General features: G+C 44.6%; 1 pseudogene; it reads left to right on the top strand.

Annotated features, from left to right (window-relative positions):
- Window positions 1-446: 446 nt before the first annotated feature.
- Window positions 447-15235, top strand: LOC144482096 (iron-sulfur cluster assembly factor IBA57, mitochondrial-like; annotated as a pseudogene).
- The last annotated feature ends 249 nt before the right edge of the window (window positions 15236-15484 follow it).

Below are 15484 nucleotides of genomic sequence, written 5' to 3' on the forward strand. Positions count from 1 at the left end.
AGGAGCAGTGGGGGAAAGTTCGGCTGCATGTCATGGGGCATTGGCGATAATATTGGAATCGGAGTGATCTGTACCTTTGGGGAAGTCTCCATCTGCAGGGTTCCAGTGGAAATAATAATTAGATTGGTCACAAGGACTTTAAAATCCCAAGTATGTAGGGGGTGGGGGAGATGGAAGGGTAAAACTACAAGAATCATCGTGGTTCCTGGGAACCAAAACAGCAGGTAAGCATCTGTGGAGAAGATAGAAGTCAATTGGACGAAAAATGAGTTCAGTTTAACGACCAGGGTTTCAGAAAGGAGGTCACAACGTGGGAAAAACGGAGTGCACAGGAAAACTCGGCAAATGAAAGACAAATCAGTGGGACATATTTAAATACCTTGTAAGTAAATGCACGCAGTATTCGTGATGCTGTCAATGAGTTGACGGCACAAAGAGAAATAAATATGGGGATTGATGAAGCATGGCTACAGAAGTACCAGGACTCGGTTTTGAATGTCCAAGGGTTATCAGAAATTCAGAAGCATAGCCAAGATGGAATACGAGGTAGAGTTGCTCTGTTGGTTAAAGATGATATCAAGGGTCTATTAAGAAATTACATTGACACTAAAGAGTAACATGTTCAATGGATCTGGGTGGAAAATTTAAAAAAGCACAACAAATTGGCAGGAACAATTCACAAGACTCCGAACACTGCTTCCAAATTGGGATATAGTATCATTCAAGAAATAATGAGGGCTTGTGAGAAAAGAGGCACGGTAATATGGGTGAGTTGACCTTTCATAATGACTCGATTAATACAATTCATAGAAGAATCATAGAAACCCTACAGTACAGAAATAGGCCATTTGGCCCATCGAGTCTGCACCAACCACACTCCCACGCAGGCCCTACCCCCATACCCCTACACATTTTATCCACTAAACCCTCAAATCTAAACATCCCTGGACACTAAGGGGCAATTTTAGCATGGCCAATCAAAATAATCCGCACATCTTTGGCCTGTGGGAGGAAATCGGAGCACCCGGAGGAAACCCACGCAGAAACGAGAAGAATGTGCAAACTCCACACAGACAGTGACCCAAGCTGGGAATCGAACCCAGGTCCCTGGAGCTGTCAAGCAGCAGTGCTAACCACTGTACTACCGTGCCGCCCTATTGTCATCGGTCGCCTCCAGGAAGATTTCACAGAATGCATAAGGGACTGTGTCCAAGAAAAAACATGTCCCAGGGATGTTTTCAGAAATAAAATTTCAGGCAATGGATCAACCGAGCAGGGCGTGGGCAGCAGTAGGTGAACGTGAAAGAGAAGGTATTCGATTTGATTTGATTTGATTAATTATTGTCACGCATTAGAATACAGTGAAAATTATTGTTTCTTGCGCGCCATGCAGACAAAGCATGCCGTTCATAGAGGAGGAGTCGAGAGAGTGCAGAATGTAGTGTTACAGGCATAGCGAGGGTGGAGTGAAAGATCACCTTAATGCAAGGTAAGTCCATTCAGAAGTCTGACAACAGCAAAGAAGAAGCTCATTTGTTCGACTGGAGCAGGACAGAGGGAGAGATTCTCAGAGGGTGAGTAAAGTGCTGTGATTTATTTAGTTATTTAATCCGTTTTTTCGCGGGCTTTTTTTTTCAAGGGTTTAAACTAAGGGAAGTGGGAGTAGGCCGCAGGGGATTCTGGGAGATTGTGTGCTTTTTTTTCGTATAAACGTCACTCGATACAGCGGGCAGCGTCGGGAGCGGGCAGCGGAGTGAGTGGGGAGCAGAGTGTAAACTGTAAGGGCTTTGGCACACAGGGCTTCGGCGAGGACAGACAGAGGCACGGTAGGGTTCCACTTTTAAATTACACCGACTTATACAAGGTAAATTGTTATGGAGGGAAATGAAATGTGCTATTTCTGCATGATGTGGGAGCAAGTGCTCCCCAAGGTGGACCCCAGGGACCATGTCCGCAGTAAGTGCTGGTTGCTGGAGCATTTCCAGCTCAAATAGATGAACTGGACTCTGAGCTACAGCCACTGAGGCTTATCAGGGAAGGGGAGAGCTATCTGGATAATCTGTACAACGAGAAAGTCACACCCTTTAGACTGACTAACTTAGCTGGGGTCAGGGACAACAGGGAGTGGCTGCGGGTGAGGCGGCCAGTGGGGGGAAGAAGGCGGGCAGTGGGGGGAAGAAGGCGGGCAGTGGGGGAAGAAAGGAAGTAGTATGAGGGAGGTAAAGTCCCATGAACATCAGCCCTTAAATCTGTGCAAAAGATTTGAGGTTCTTGCCACCAGTGTAGATGGGAAAAATGGCTGCGAGAAGGACGAGCAAACTGTCGGCAGTACCAGGGTGCAGGGTGCTGCTGCAACGGAGAAATCAAAGAGTAATGTAGTAGTAATTGGGGATAGTGTTGTTAAGGGCATACACACTGTTCTCTGTGACCAGGATAAGGAACACCGGAAGTTGTATTGCCTGCCTGGTGCTCGGGTCCAGGATGTATCATCTGGGCTGCAGAGGAATTTGGAATGGGAGGGCGAAAATCCAGTTGTCGTGGTCCATGTAGGTGCCAATGACATAGAAAAAACAGGAACTAAGGATCTGCAGCGGGAGTACGAAGAGCTCGGGAACAAATTAAAATGCAGAACCAACAAGGTGGTAATCTCTGGATTACTACCTGAGCCACGCGCGAATTGGCGCAGGGTTAATAAGATTAAGGAGAGGAATGCGTGGCTCAAGCATTGGTGTGGGAGGAATGGGTTCGAATTCGTGGGGCATTGGCACCAGTATTTGGGTAGATGGGACCTCTATAGATGGGATCGTCTCCGTTTGAACCGTGCTGGGACCAGTGTCCTAGCGAATCGTATCACTAGGGTTGTAGATAGGGTTTTAAAACTAATTTATGGGGAGGAGGGTGCAGAGATAAGAGGAATTACGAAATCAATGGTAGAGGAGAGGGAGCGAGTGCAAGTGAATGAGGGCTTTCAAGTAGTTAAAGGAGTAGAGGGCGAGCGAGAGGCTGATAGCGTTTCATCAAATCGGGTCCAGATAAAAGCTGGAATAAAGGCACTTTTCCTGAATGCACGAAGCATTCGGAACAAAGTTAATGTGTTGATGGTGCAAATCAGCACAAATGGGTATGATCTCGTGGCCATTACAGAAACGTGGCTGCAGGAAGACCAGGACTGGGAGATGAATATCCAGGGGTGTCAGGCATTTAGGCAGGAAGGAAAATGTGATCGGGTAGCTCTGTTAATAAAAGATAATATCAGGGTAGGAGTGAGGGATGACATCGGCTCGAAGGAACAAAACGTGGAATCGTTACGGCTTGAGATAAATAATAGGAGGGGGAGAAAGACACTAGTCGGCGTTTTCTATAGGCGCCCAAATAATAATGTTGAGGTGGGGAGGGCAATAAATAAGGAAATAATGGATGCGTGCAAAAACGGAACGACAATAATCATGGGGCACTTCAACTTGCATATTGATTGGCTGACTCAAGTTGGAAGGGGTGGGATGGAGGAAGAGTTCTTAGAATGCTGTCCGGATAGTTACCTTGAACAGTATGTTACAGAACCGACGAGGGAACGAGTTATCTTAGATCTGGTAACGTGTAACGAGGTAGGCAGAATTAAGGATGATCTTGTGAAGGATCCTCTTGGGTCACGTGATAACAATATGGTCGAATTTCTGATTCAAATGGAAGAGGAGAAAGTAGGGTTCCATACCAGTGTCCTCTGTTTGAACAGTGGGAAGTACGATCGGATGAGAGCGGAATTGGCTCAGGTGGACTGGGAGAGCAGACTGGTAGGTAGGACAGCTGAGGAACAGTGGAAGATTTTTAAGGAGACCCTTTTCAGTACTCAGCAACAATATATTCCGGTGATAAAGAAGGACTGTAAGAAAAGGGATAACCAGCCGTGGAGAACGAAGGAAATTAAGAAGAGTATTAAATTAAAGACCGATGTGTACAGAGTGGCCAAAAATAGTGGAGAATCGGAAGATTGGGAAAACTTTAAGAAACAACAAAGAACGGCTAAGATGGCGATAAAGAAAGGAAAGATAGGCCATGAAGCTAGGCTCGCTCTAAATATAAAATAAATGATAGTAAAAGCTTTTACAAATATATAAAAAGGAATAGAGTGGCAAGAGTGAATGTTGGACCCTTGGAGGATGAGAGCGGGGATTTAATTGTGGGAAATGAGGAAATGGCTGAATCTTTAAATAAGTTTTTTGTCGGTCTTCACGGTGGAAGACACAAATAGTTTACCAAATATTAACGATAGAGGGCTGGGAGGAGGAGAGTTACACGATACAATTAATGTTACCAGGGAGGCAGTGCTTGGTAGACTAACGGGACTGAAGGTGGACAAGTCCCCGGGCCCGGATGGAATGCATCCCAGGTAACATAAAGAAATGTCAGAGGTAATAGTGGATGCGTTAGTGGTAATTTATCAAAATTCGTTCGATTCTGGGGTCGTGCCGGTGGATTGGAAAACGGCTAATGTTACGCCGCTGTTTAAAAAAGGAAATAGACAAAAGGCGGGTAACTACAAGCTGGTTTGCTTAACGTCTGTAGTTGGGAAAATGCTGGAATCCATCTTTAAAGAAGAAATAGCAGGTCATCTGGATAAGAATGGTTCGATGAAGCAGACGCAGCATGGATTCATGAGTGGAAAGTCGTGCTTGACGAACTTGTTGGATTTTTATGAAGATGTGACGAGTGTGGCTGACGGAGGGGAACGGGTAGATGCAGTGTTTTTGGATTTCCAAAAGGGGTTTGATAAGGTGCCTCACAAAAGGTTGCTGAAGAAGATTAGGTCACACGGAGTTGGGGGTAGGGTGTTCGCGTGGATTGGGGATTGGCTATCCGACAGGAAGCAGAGAGTCGGAATAAATGGGTGCTTTTCTTGTTGGCATATGGTAACTAGTGGCGTGCCTCAGGGATCGGTACTGGGGCCTCAACTATTTACCATTAATATAGACGATCTGGAGGAGGGGACTGAGTGTAGGGTAACAAAGTTTGCAGACGACACAAAGATAAGTCGAAAAGTGAATCGTGTGGAGGGCGTAGAAGGTCTGCAGAGTGATTTGGACAGGCTGAGTGAGTGGGAGAGTATCTGGCAGATGGAGAATAACGTTTACAAATCCGAGGTTATTCACTTTGGAGGAAATAATAGCAAATTGGATTATTATCGAAATGGAAAAAAAATACAACATGCGATTGTGCAAATGGACCTGGGGGTCCTTGTGCATGAGACGCGAAAACCCAGTCTGCAGGTGCAACAGGTGATCAAGTTGGCAAATGGGATGTTGGCCTATATCGCAAGGGGGATTGAATATAAAAGCAGAGATCTCTTGCTGCATCTGTACAGAATATTGGTGAGGCCGCAGCTGGAATACTGTGTGCAGTATTGTTCCACTTATTTGCGGAAGGATATATTGGCCTTGGAGGGAGTGCAGAGTACGTTCACCAGGTTGATACCGGAGATGAGGGGTGTTGATTATGAGGAGAGACTGTGCAGATTGGGTTTGTACTCGTTGGAATTTAGAAGGCTGAGGGGGGATCTTTTAGAGACCGATAAGATAATGAAATTGTTGGATAGGGTAGAGGTGGAGAGATTATTTCCACTTAGAAAGGAAACTAGAACTAGAGGGCACAGCGTCAAAATAAAGGGGGGGTCCGTTTAGGACAGAGTTGAGGAGAAACTTCTTCTCTCAGAGGGTGGTGAATCTCTGGAATTCTCTGCCCACTGAAGTGGTGAAGGCTACCTCATTGAATATGTTTAAATCAGGGATAGATGGATTCCTGATCGGCAAGGGAATTAGGGGTTATAGGGATCAGACGGTAAGTGGAACTGATCTTATTGAATGGCGGGGCAGGCTCGAGGGGCTAGATGGCCTACTCTTGATCCTATTTCTTATGTTCTTATATAAGCTGTTCTTGAGTCGGTTGGTACGAGACTTCAGACTTCTGTGTCTTTTTCCCGACGTTAGAAGGTGGCATAGTGAATGTCCGGGGTGCGTGGGTTCCTTAATTACGCTGGCTGCTTTGCCGAGGCAATGGAAAGTGTAGACAGAATCAATGGATGGGAGTCTGGTTTGCGTGATGGATTGGGCTACATTCACGACCTTTTGTAGTTCCTTGCGGTCTTGGGCAGAACAGGAAGCATACCAAGCTGCGATACAACCAGAAAGAATGCCTTCTATGGTGCATCTGTAAACATTGATGAGAGTCGGCGCAGACATGCCAAATTTAATTCGTCTTATGAGAAAGTAGAGGGGATGGTGGGCTTTTGTAACTATAGCGTCGGCAAGGGGGACGGGTGTGGGGGGGGGGGGGGGACGAGTACAGGTTGTTGGTGATCTGGACACCTAAAAACGTGAACCTCTCGATCTTTCCATTTGTCCTCAGGTAGGTAGAGAATCAGAGGGGCACACAGAGGCTATGACCCAAAGGAGCCAGAGAGTGGGTATAGATGGGTCTTTTTCTGAATGGAGGTCGGTCACCAGTGGTGTGCCCCAGCGATCTGTCCTGGGACCCTTACTGTTTGTCATTTTCATAAATGAACTGGATGAGGAAGCGGAGGGATGGATTCGTAACTTTGCCAACGACACAAAGTTTGATGGGGTTTTGGATAGTCTGGAGGGATGTCAAAAGTTACAGAGGGACATAGATAGGATGCAAGACTGAGCGGACAAGTGGCAGATGGACTTCAACCCAGATAAATGCGTCGTGGTCCATTTTGGTAGGTCAAATGGGATGAAGGAGTACAATATAAAGGGAAAGACTCTTAGTACTGTAGAGGATCAGAAGGACCTTGGGGTCCGGGTCCATAGGACTCTGAAGTCGGCCCCGCAGGTGGAGTAGGTGGTTAAGAAGGCATATGGTGTGCTGACCTTGATCAATCGAGGTATTGAGTTGAGGAGTATGGGGATAATGATGCAGCTGTATATAACCCTCGTCAGACCCCACTTGGAGTACTGTGCACAGTTCTGGTCGCCTCACTATAGGAAGGATGTGGAAAAGATTGAAAGGGTGCAGAGGAGATTTCCAAGGATGTTGCCTGGATTGAGGGGCATGCCTTATGAGGATAGGCTGAGGGAGCTCGGTCTTTTCTCCTTGGAGAGACGAAGGATGAGAGGAGACCTAATAGAGGTGTATAAGATGTTGAGAGGTATAGATCGGGTGGACTCTCAGAGGGTTTTTCCCAGGGTGGAAATGTCTGCTACGAGTGGACACAGGTTTAAGGTGCTTGGGGGTAGGTACAGGTGAGATGTTAGGGTAAGTTTTTCACACAGAGGGTGGTGGGCGAGTGGAATCGGCTGCCGTCAGTGGTGTTGGAGTCGAACTCAATAGGGTCTTTTAAGAGACTCCTGAATGAGTACATGGAGCTTAATAGGATGGAGGGTTATAGGTAGGTCTGGAAGGTAGGGATGTGTTCGGCACAACTTGTGGGCCGAACGGCCTGCTTGTGCTGTAGTTTTTCTGTGTTTCATTTTCACATCTTTCAATTTGATCCATTGCATTCACTACCTCCTGTACGGTCTATGCAGTATCGGAGAGGCAAAACCTAGACTGGTTGATCGCTTTGCTGAGCATTTTGGAGAGGAAATTTATCCGGGCAGAATAACCCCAGGAATTCAACGTGTCGCACTTTCAAATGACTCGAGGTAATATTCATTTCTGTGTTTATTTCATTGATTGATTCCATTGTTGTAAAATCTGCAGATTTCTTATCTCTCCCCAAATTTCTTGTCTCTTCCCGCACCCGCTCCCCTCACCCCTGCCCTTCCAGAGACTGTGTCTAAGACATCACCCAAAACTCCACAGGTCTGAGTTTGATGGAGATTCGCCTTCATTTGTAATAATGAGCAGAGTTTGGTGTGTATTACTTCCAACATTCCAATCCCATCCTCTACCTATCATTTGTGATGTTCTATGGCAGACATCCATCTGTTTCCAGAACTGTTTGTACCTGGAACAGGTTCCTACTCTGCCACCAGAGGATTATAGTATGAGGGTCACTCCATAATCAAGCCTGATGTGTCTCTCCCACATTTAATGGCCCGTTTAAAAGATTTTCCTGTTTGGCACTCAGCCTGTTCGGCCGAATTATGGAAACAGTTTCATTGGCCATCAATTCCTGGGGTAAGACTCGAAGTACGCCGGCATCTCCACATCGTAGGACTCGAACAAAGACCTTCTGATGTTGAGAATATAACAAAGATAACTTGTCTCCCTTCTGCCGGCGACAGGATGTGTACAAAAATGATGTCCACTTGAAAGAAAGAAAATATTTGGAATCGCCAAACAAACAGTTGAGGAACAGCAATAAAAGTAATTGATAGAGATATTATGAAAGAAATTCAATAAATAGGCATGTGACCTTCCAGGACAGGATCGGCCCAACAGAACGGTAATAAGAGATGTTACAACATGACAGTGCGTTCAACTTTCCCAAAGAGACACACGGACAGGAAGAACAACCCGTGATAACTTCGCTCGAATAAAACTGAAAAATAATGTCAATTCAAACGTTAAGAAATCCGACATTCATGCAGGGAAATATTTAATCTTCAGCTTGTTTCTATAATATTGCAAAATAATTTTACTGTTTCATTTACTGATTAATATGTTAAACCAAATTTTCGGAGAACGTCTATCAAACAGGGAAATTTTAACAATATCCCTGAGTACCAATGTGTCAATGTCAATTTTTTTTTGGATATTGCATTGAAGTTATCGAGTGAAAAAGTGAAGAAATGCTGAAAATAACTATTAGGAAATAATGCAGCAAGGCAAATAGACTTGGAATTTTTTATTTTATTTTGTTAACGAAAAGCTGTACAGGAAATTTGGTTAAATATCATCAGCGATTTTCAGGTGAATTTCAATTACACATCTTTCAATTTGATCTATTGCATTCGCTGCTCCTGTGCAGGAGAAACCAAACCGAGACTGGTTGATCGCTTTGCAAAGCACTTTGGAGAAGAAATGTATCCGTGCAGAATAACCCGAGGAACTCGACTTCTCACACTTTGAAGATTATTGGGATTGTGAATTTAGCATTTCTTTTTTCTCATGTTCAGATTCCTATTTTGCCAATCGTGTCCATAAATATTGATGTCCACAAACTTTATTTGCCAGTACTTTTGGACGGTAAAGGAATTGCCAGAGTCCGGTATCTATCTGGGGAGAAACTCGCATGAAGTAGGGGAAGAATTGGTAACTTTATGTCACTGATAAGACATTTTGAATGTGGCACATTTTCCCCTCTGACATCAAATCTTTGGATAAGGCCTTTTCCTGTGATAAGCTGACCACCTTCACTGCAACTTGTGCTTCTTTTGGCGTAATAAAAGAAAACTCTCAACTGCAGGCTAAGCTGCATAATCTAACTTGTCGCTGGTCACACTATGCAAAGGAATATGAGCAGGGCGCTGCCAGTCTGCCGCTCTCGCCAGCACAATCATTCGAACAGATCGTTACTGATCATTTTGTAACATTAGCTCCAAATTCCTGCTTGTTTCCCAAAATCATTAACCTCCTTGACAAATACATCAATCAATCTCGTTTCCTCAAATTCTGTTGACATTCCTGTCAGAGCACCCTTGCATTTTCCACCATTATGTGATTGATAGATGTCACAACATATTCCAGACCCACTGAAACATTTGAAAGGTCACATCTAATCCCGTGACACATCAACAAAAACGCCCTCCCCAAAATTTCAGTCACCTCCCCGATCAAATTCCTCTCTGCGCCAGTCACTTAAATCACCTCTTCAACCACTTCACCTTTCATGTATGTGTTTTCCATTTCTCCCAATCTTCATTAACTCTCTGTACAGCTCCATGTGTCCAACGTAGTGCTTCCAACAATTCCGAGCACCTCCGTTTCTGCACCGTGAACGGGAACGTCTCACATTGCCGCCACTTTCCTGGTCCTCAAAAACACTTCCAGACAAGTACCATCGCCCAACCCAACTCCAGTTCAGGGCTGCTTATTTCCCCATGTGCATCTGCACGCTCCTGCTCCAAAACATTTTCAATCATTTCAGTACCATCTCCGTGCTTCCATGTCCAATACTCCCGTCCCTTCCATCGCCTTTAGTCCCTTCTCCATAAGTCCACTATCACCCAGTCATTCCCAAGTTTAATCCTTCAGATCTGTCCCAGCACGCCTCCTTCTCAGTGACCTCACAATTCTCGACCTCTCTATTAAAATATCTTCCCGCCTATTTTTTACGCCAATGACTGTGTGGCCAGTTTCCCCTCCAACTTAATTTTCAAAATTTCTGACGACACCGCCGGAGGGAGTCGGATCTGAAACAGTAATGAGGTCTAGTACAAGAATGAGATAAAGAATCTGGTGAACCTTTGCGACAGAAATAAATCTCTCCCTCAATGTCAACAAAACGAAGGAGATATTAATCGACTTCACGGAGCATCGTGGGAACATGCCCCTTTTTACATGAAAGGGGACAACGTTCAAATGGTCGAGAGCTTCAAGTTTTCAGTTTCCATGCCACCAACAGCATGTTCTGCTCCCATCCCCTTTGCCAACACTGTAGTTAAGCAAACACAGCAAAGCCTCCACTCCGTCAGAACACGAAGGAAGTTTGGCTTGTCCGCTATGACTTTCACTGAAGTTTACAGATGCACCATAGCAAGCATTATTTCCAGTTGTATCACGGCTTGATATGGCTCCTGCCCTGCCCAAGACCGCAACAAACTGCAAAGCGCCGTGAACGAAGCCCAGTCCATCACACAAAACAGCCTCCCACCCCTTGCTACCTTCTGCATTTCCTGCTACCTCCGCAAAGCAAAGAGCATGATTAAGGACCACACGCACCCTGGACGTAATCTCTTCCAGTTTCTTCCATCAGAAGAAAGACACAGCATTCTGAGGTGGCGTAGCAACCTAATCAAGAACAGCATCTTCGGATTTTTAATGTACGGACCTCGCACGAAGTTGATATTCCTCTACACCTTAGCTATGGCTGTAACACTACATTTTCCTTCTCTATGAACTTGTATACTTCTCTGTATAGCTTTCAAGAGGCAACGCTTTTCACTGTATGATCATATATGTGACAATAATAAATCTAATCAAATGAAAGCCTGCAGCCAGCACATTTATCAGCCCTGTCAGACGCCATGCCTACCTGTTCACATTGCCTCTATAATTTTAAATGTTTCCATTAACTCCTCCATACAATCACACGTATCCACCACACCATTGAGCACACCCTAACCATCTCCTCAACAGCAAACTTTCACTCAAAGCTACGCTTGTCACTCTCCTCTCCTCATTCATTCCTGCACCACTTCAATCCATCACATCTTTAAGCATCTCCCTTCGCACTAATAAATACTCGAGTCCGATACATTTTCCATCGTGTCAGAAACATTTCAATGACTTTATTGTTCACTTTCCCGCCTCTGGAGCCAGCTCCAATCAGCTCTCCAACCAAAACCCATCCGGTTTCCAACTCTCTGTGATACCCTTTCTCAAACTTTCCAATCAAACCTCATCAAACAGTTAACACCTCGCAATTATGTACCACGCCAGAATTCTCTTTTCTTTTGGGGCACTCCCACCTTTCCACTTCACTATCTCGTAGCCCTCTAGCTCATTTATATCCCGTATTGCAGATGATGATCTCCACTCTTTGCCATGTGAAAGTTCAGCACCCTCCCACATTTTGATTTCCCTCATGCTTTCCTCCTCCAGTCCTCATCAATTCATGATTCTCTCTCTCTCTCTGCGGCCAAGTTTCCAGCCAAGCTGGCCTTACACTGTTCGAGTTGTACGCATTGTGTTTCCTCGACTCATGTTGAAAATAAACACACACACACTGCCGCATTCCAGTTGGAACACCTCCTCCAAAACTCCTCCTTCCACTCCTTGCCTCTGTCATTTAAATGAACTTCAACTGTAATTAATGATTATCACTACCGAAATAACATTGTGCTGAAAGTGGTAGTCTGTTCTCAGTGTGATTAACATCATACATTTCATGTTTACAGTGGACTAGCGATTGTTACATTATCATGGGCACCGAATTATGTGTTAAGGAGGCCTCACATAAATGAAGAGGATGAAGGAACAACGTGATGGAAGCTGGGTTATACGATTAGACAGGTTTTCTGGAGATTAACATCCTGTCTCTATGCGGCAGTCCATGCGGACGATTAAATTTCCCTCAGTGTTTTAATCTCTTATTTGAAAAACGATCAGAATAAATTACTCTGTATTTATAATTTCATAGAACCTGATTTCCAGCTATATAATTGTTGGTACCAATGAACTTCATACTGAACGAACTTTTGACAGCCAATGAATTTTAATCATGCATTACAAATATTTAGATCCTCTGCTGTTTCGATGTGTTGAAATGAGGAGTTGATTTTAATTGTGTTGAATCATGTCCCTGAGATTGGGAGTTTCATCTTCACTGCTGTTTGATCCCACTTTTCACTAATTTCCCAATTATTGTAAGGGGATACTTGACCACCCCGATCAGCTGATTTCTGAATTGTCGCTGGGTTATTGTGTAAATGGCTGTGTTGGTGCAGGAGCTCAGAAGCTGCAGCATAATTCCAGCCTCTTGGAAAACAGGGTAGCTGTTAAATTTAGATCTGCGTTTGAAAACCTCCATAATTCTGTAATACAAGAAATAAATCACTGATGTCACCCAGAGCAGTATAAAACTAGCTGATATTGTAAATAGCAACACAATCGATCTTCTGCGGTTCATCAGCTCAGTATCCTTTTTCTTCCCATCATTGCTGTGCTGCCGGAGTCTCATTCTACCGCGATTGGCTATAAAAATGCGTTTTATCGTAACAAGGTTACAAAGTAAAATCAGAAAGAATGGAATCACGGGGGTGAACAGCTGCTCAATCCAAGAAAATGCTATCCAAGTGGGTAAAATATAAAAATATATTGATAACACACAACCAAACTGTGCATTGTTGTAATAAGACGAATACAGAAAGGGCCAGGGAATGTTCTTCAAACAGAACAGTGAGCTCACAATGATGATTACCACAGCAGCACCTTTCTCGGTGCAGTATTTTCTTTTCATCTTCGGACAGCAAATGGCCACCAGGCGATCAAAGGTAAAAGAGACCGTCAACCAAACAGAAATGTCGATGGCAGCCGGCGACATACAGAGGATGAATCTGCACACGGGAGTGTAGAGCGCAAACGTGTCAGACCAATAGATTATAGCAATGCGATGTAAGATTACATTAAATACAATTACCAGGAGATCCACTATGGCCATAGCCAACAGGTAACGGGTGACAGATTTGGAGAGGCCACAATCTTTGAAAGACATGATTGCGATTGTCAGGATGTTCACTGTGAGCAATAGAATAAAATAGTGTGAATTAATCAGGCGATAAAAATGCTGAAACAATAGTGCAATAACTGGTCAAAACTAAAAGGAGAGGATCATTTTATACGCTGTTTAAAATACTGAAATTCACATCCCTGGCATTCAGCATAAATCTCCTGAATATGCAGTACACACTGTTGGTGATACGATGTGGTGTCTCAACATGCAGCTGTCATGTTATTTGTGTGCTTTCAGATGGTGCGATTTGTAAATGTGAAATGAATAAATGAAAATTGAGCATAAAGCAGAGCAGAAGAGGAGAGAATGTCGGCAGCGTCCTCGGCTCTCTAAGCAACAGTTGGAGTGAACTTTGGGTCAAATGCTATGCTGCTGCCGCTCAGGCTTCCACCCGGTTGTCACTTAACACTGGGTCTCTATCTCTGGCCATAGCTGGCCGGTCCTTGGCTCCCTGCCACAGGGACGTGTCGGCATGGTGGCAGCACTGATGCTGCTGGTGGGTACCGCTGCTACGGGATGAGGCAATGGCCTCTTCTGCATCTCCACGGCGCGACAGCAGCGCCTTTCTCCGGTATCTGGTCATTAGCCACGTGGAGGTTGGGTTGAGCGCACATCTGGATTTGATTTGCTGTCACCTGCTCAAGTTGCAGTCGAGAACCATGTTCGATGTGATAGAAACATAGAAACGTAGAAAGCTATAGCACAAAACAGGCCCTTCGGCCCCACAAGTTGTGCCGAACATATCCCTACCTTTTAGGCCTACCTATTACCCACCATCCTATTAAGTAGCATGTACTCATCCAGGAGTCTCTTAAAAAACCCTATTGAGTTTGCCTCCACAATCACTGACGGCAGTCGATTCCACTCGCCCACCACCCTCTGTGTGACAAACTTCCCCCTAACATTTCCCCTGTACCTACCCCCCAGCACCTTAAATCTGTGTCCTCTCGTCGCAGCCATTTCCACTCTGGGAAAAAGCCTCTGAAAGTCCACCCGATCTCTGCCTCACAATAACTTATATACCTCAATTAGGTCTCCTCTTTTCAATTAGGTCTCCTCTCATCCTACGTCTCTCCAAGAGAGGTGGCAATAAAGCCAAGACGAATAGCCAAACATTCTGCAGAAATGTTACGCCACGCTGCTGGATGCTGTACAGAAGCACTTGGAAGTTTATGAAATCAGAATGAAAGTCGACATATCACCTTCTCCAGAACTCCCGCTATGGTCAATACACCCACTCATGCAGTCTACCAAACTTGACAGTGTCTTCGAAGTAAACGCAAATGATCTGGCGGTGCACTCCCGGGACACGTGAGTGATGTTACGGGATGGCGCCTGGTGTTGAACGCGATTTACAACACATTAAAATATTGTCCCAGCTGGTCATCTAGGAGTTATCCAAGACTATCTTAGATATCGGTATAAGGTAGAAATTGCGGATTGTATGAAGGGCCTTCCACCCGGACAAGCAATACCTCTGGAATCCATCCTGGCCTTCATGAATAGGTTCGGATTAACCACAGGCTATTGCATTCGACAAGACATAACGGTTCGGACTCACTACATAGGTTTGATTAATAAAAGGCTGATACCAACCCAATTGGACACCATTTGGCGGCTGGCAATGTTTCCGGAAAGACACAATTATGTCTGAATCCAGAAAATGAGTTCGAAGGCTCAGACCCCATAAAGGTCGAATGACTTGCATCGGCTGACCCAGTCCTTCCTTAAACGGAAATCTGTCCATACGCCAAACGATGGACAGCCATTGATCGAATGGCCATTGCAAATGAACCACTTCTTCTGAGCACAACAGATGATGCTCGTATGCAGTTCAAGGTATCTGTCCCAGATTGGTGTCCAAGTGATGAGAATAAATAAGTGAAATTATATTTTGTGACAAGCACAGCATTTTGTGGAAATATGAATATTTTTCGAAATGGAGAATTGGATTTGCGAAGAAATGTCCAGGACTTTCGGCTAAAGAGAGAGCAGGCAATACCAATGATGAACGTAACTCTACAGAACAACACAAGAATGATACAAGCAGCAGGAAAGCACGGAGATATCAGGATAAATGGCCCTGGAGGTACGATAAAAAATGAGGTAAAAGGGGCAGAACGAATAAGC

This window comes from Mustelus asterias (assembly GCF_964213995.1).
Source record: "Mustelus asterias chromosome 26 unlocalized genomic scaffold, sMusAst1.hap1.1 SUPER_26_unloc_13, whole genome shotgun sequence".
Taxonomy (NCBI): domain Eukaryota; kingdom Metazoa; phylum Chordata; class Chondrichthyes; order Carcharhiniformes; family Triakidae; genus Mustelus; species Mustelus asterias.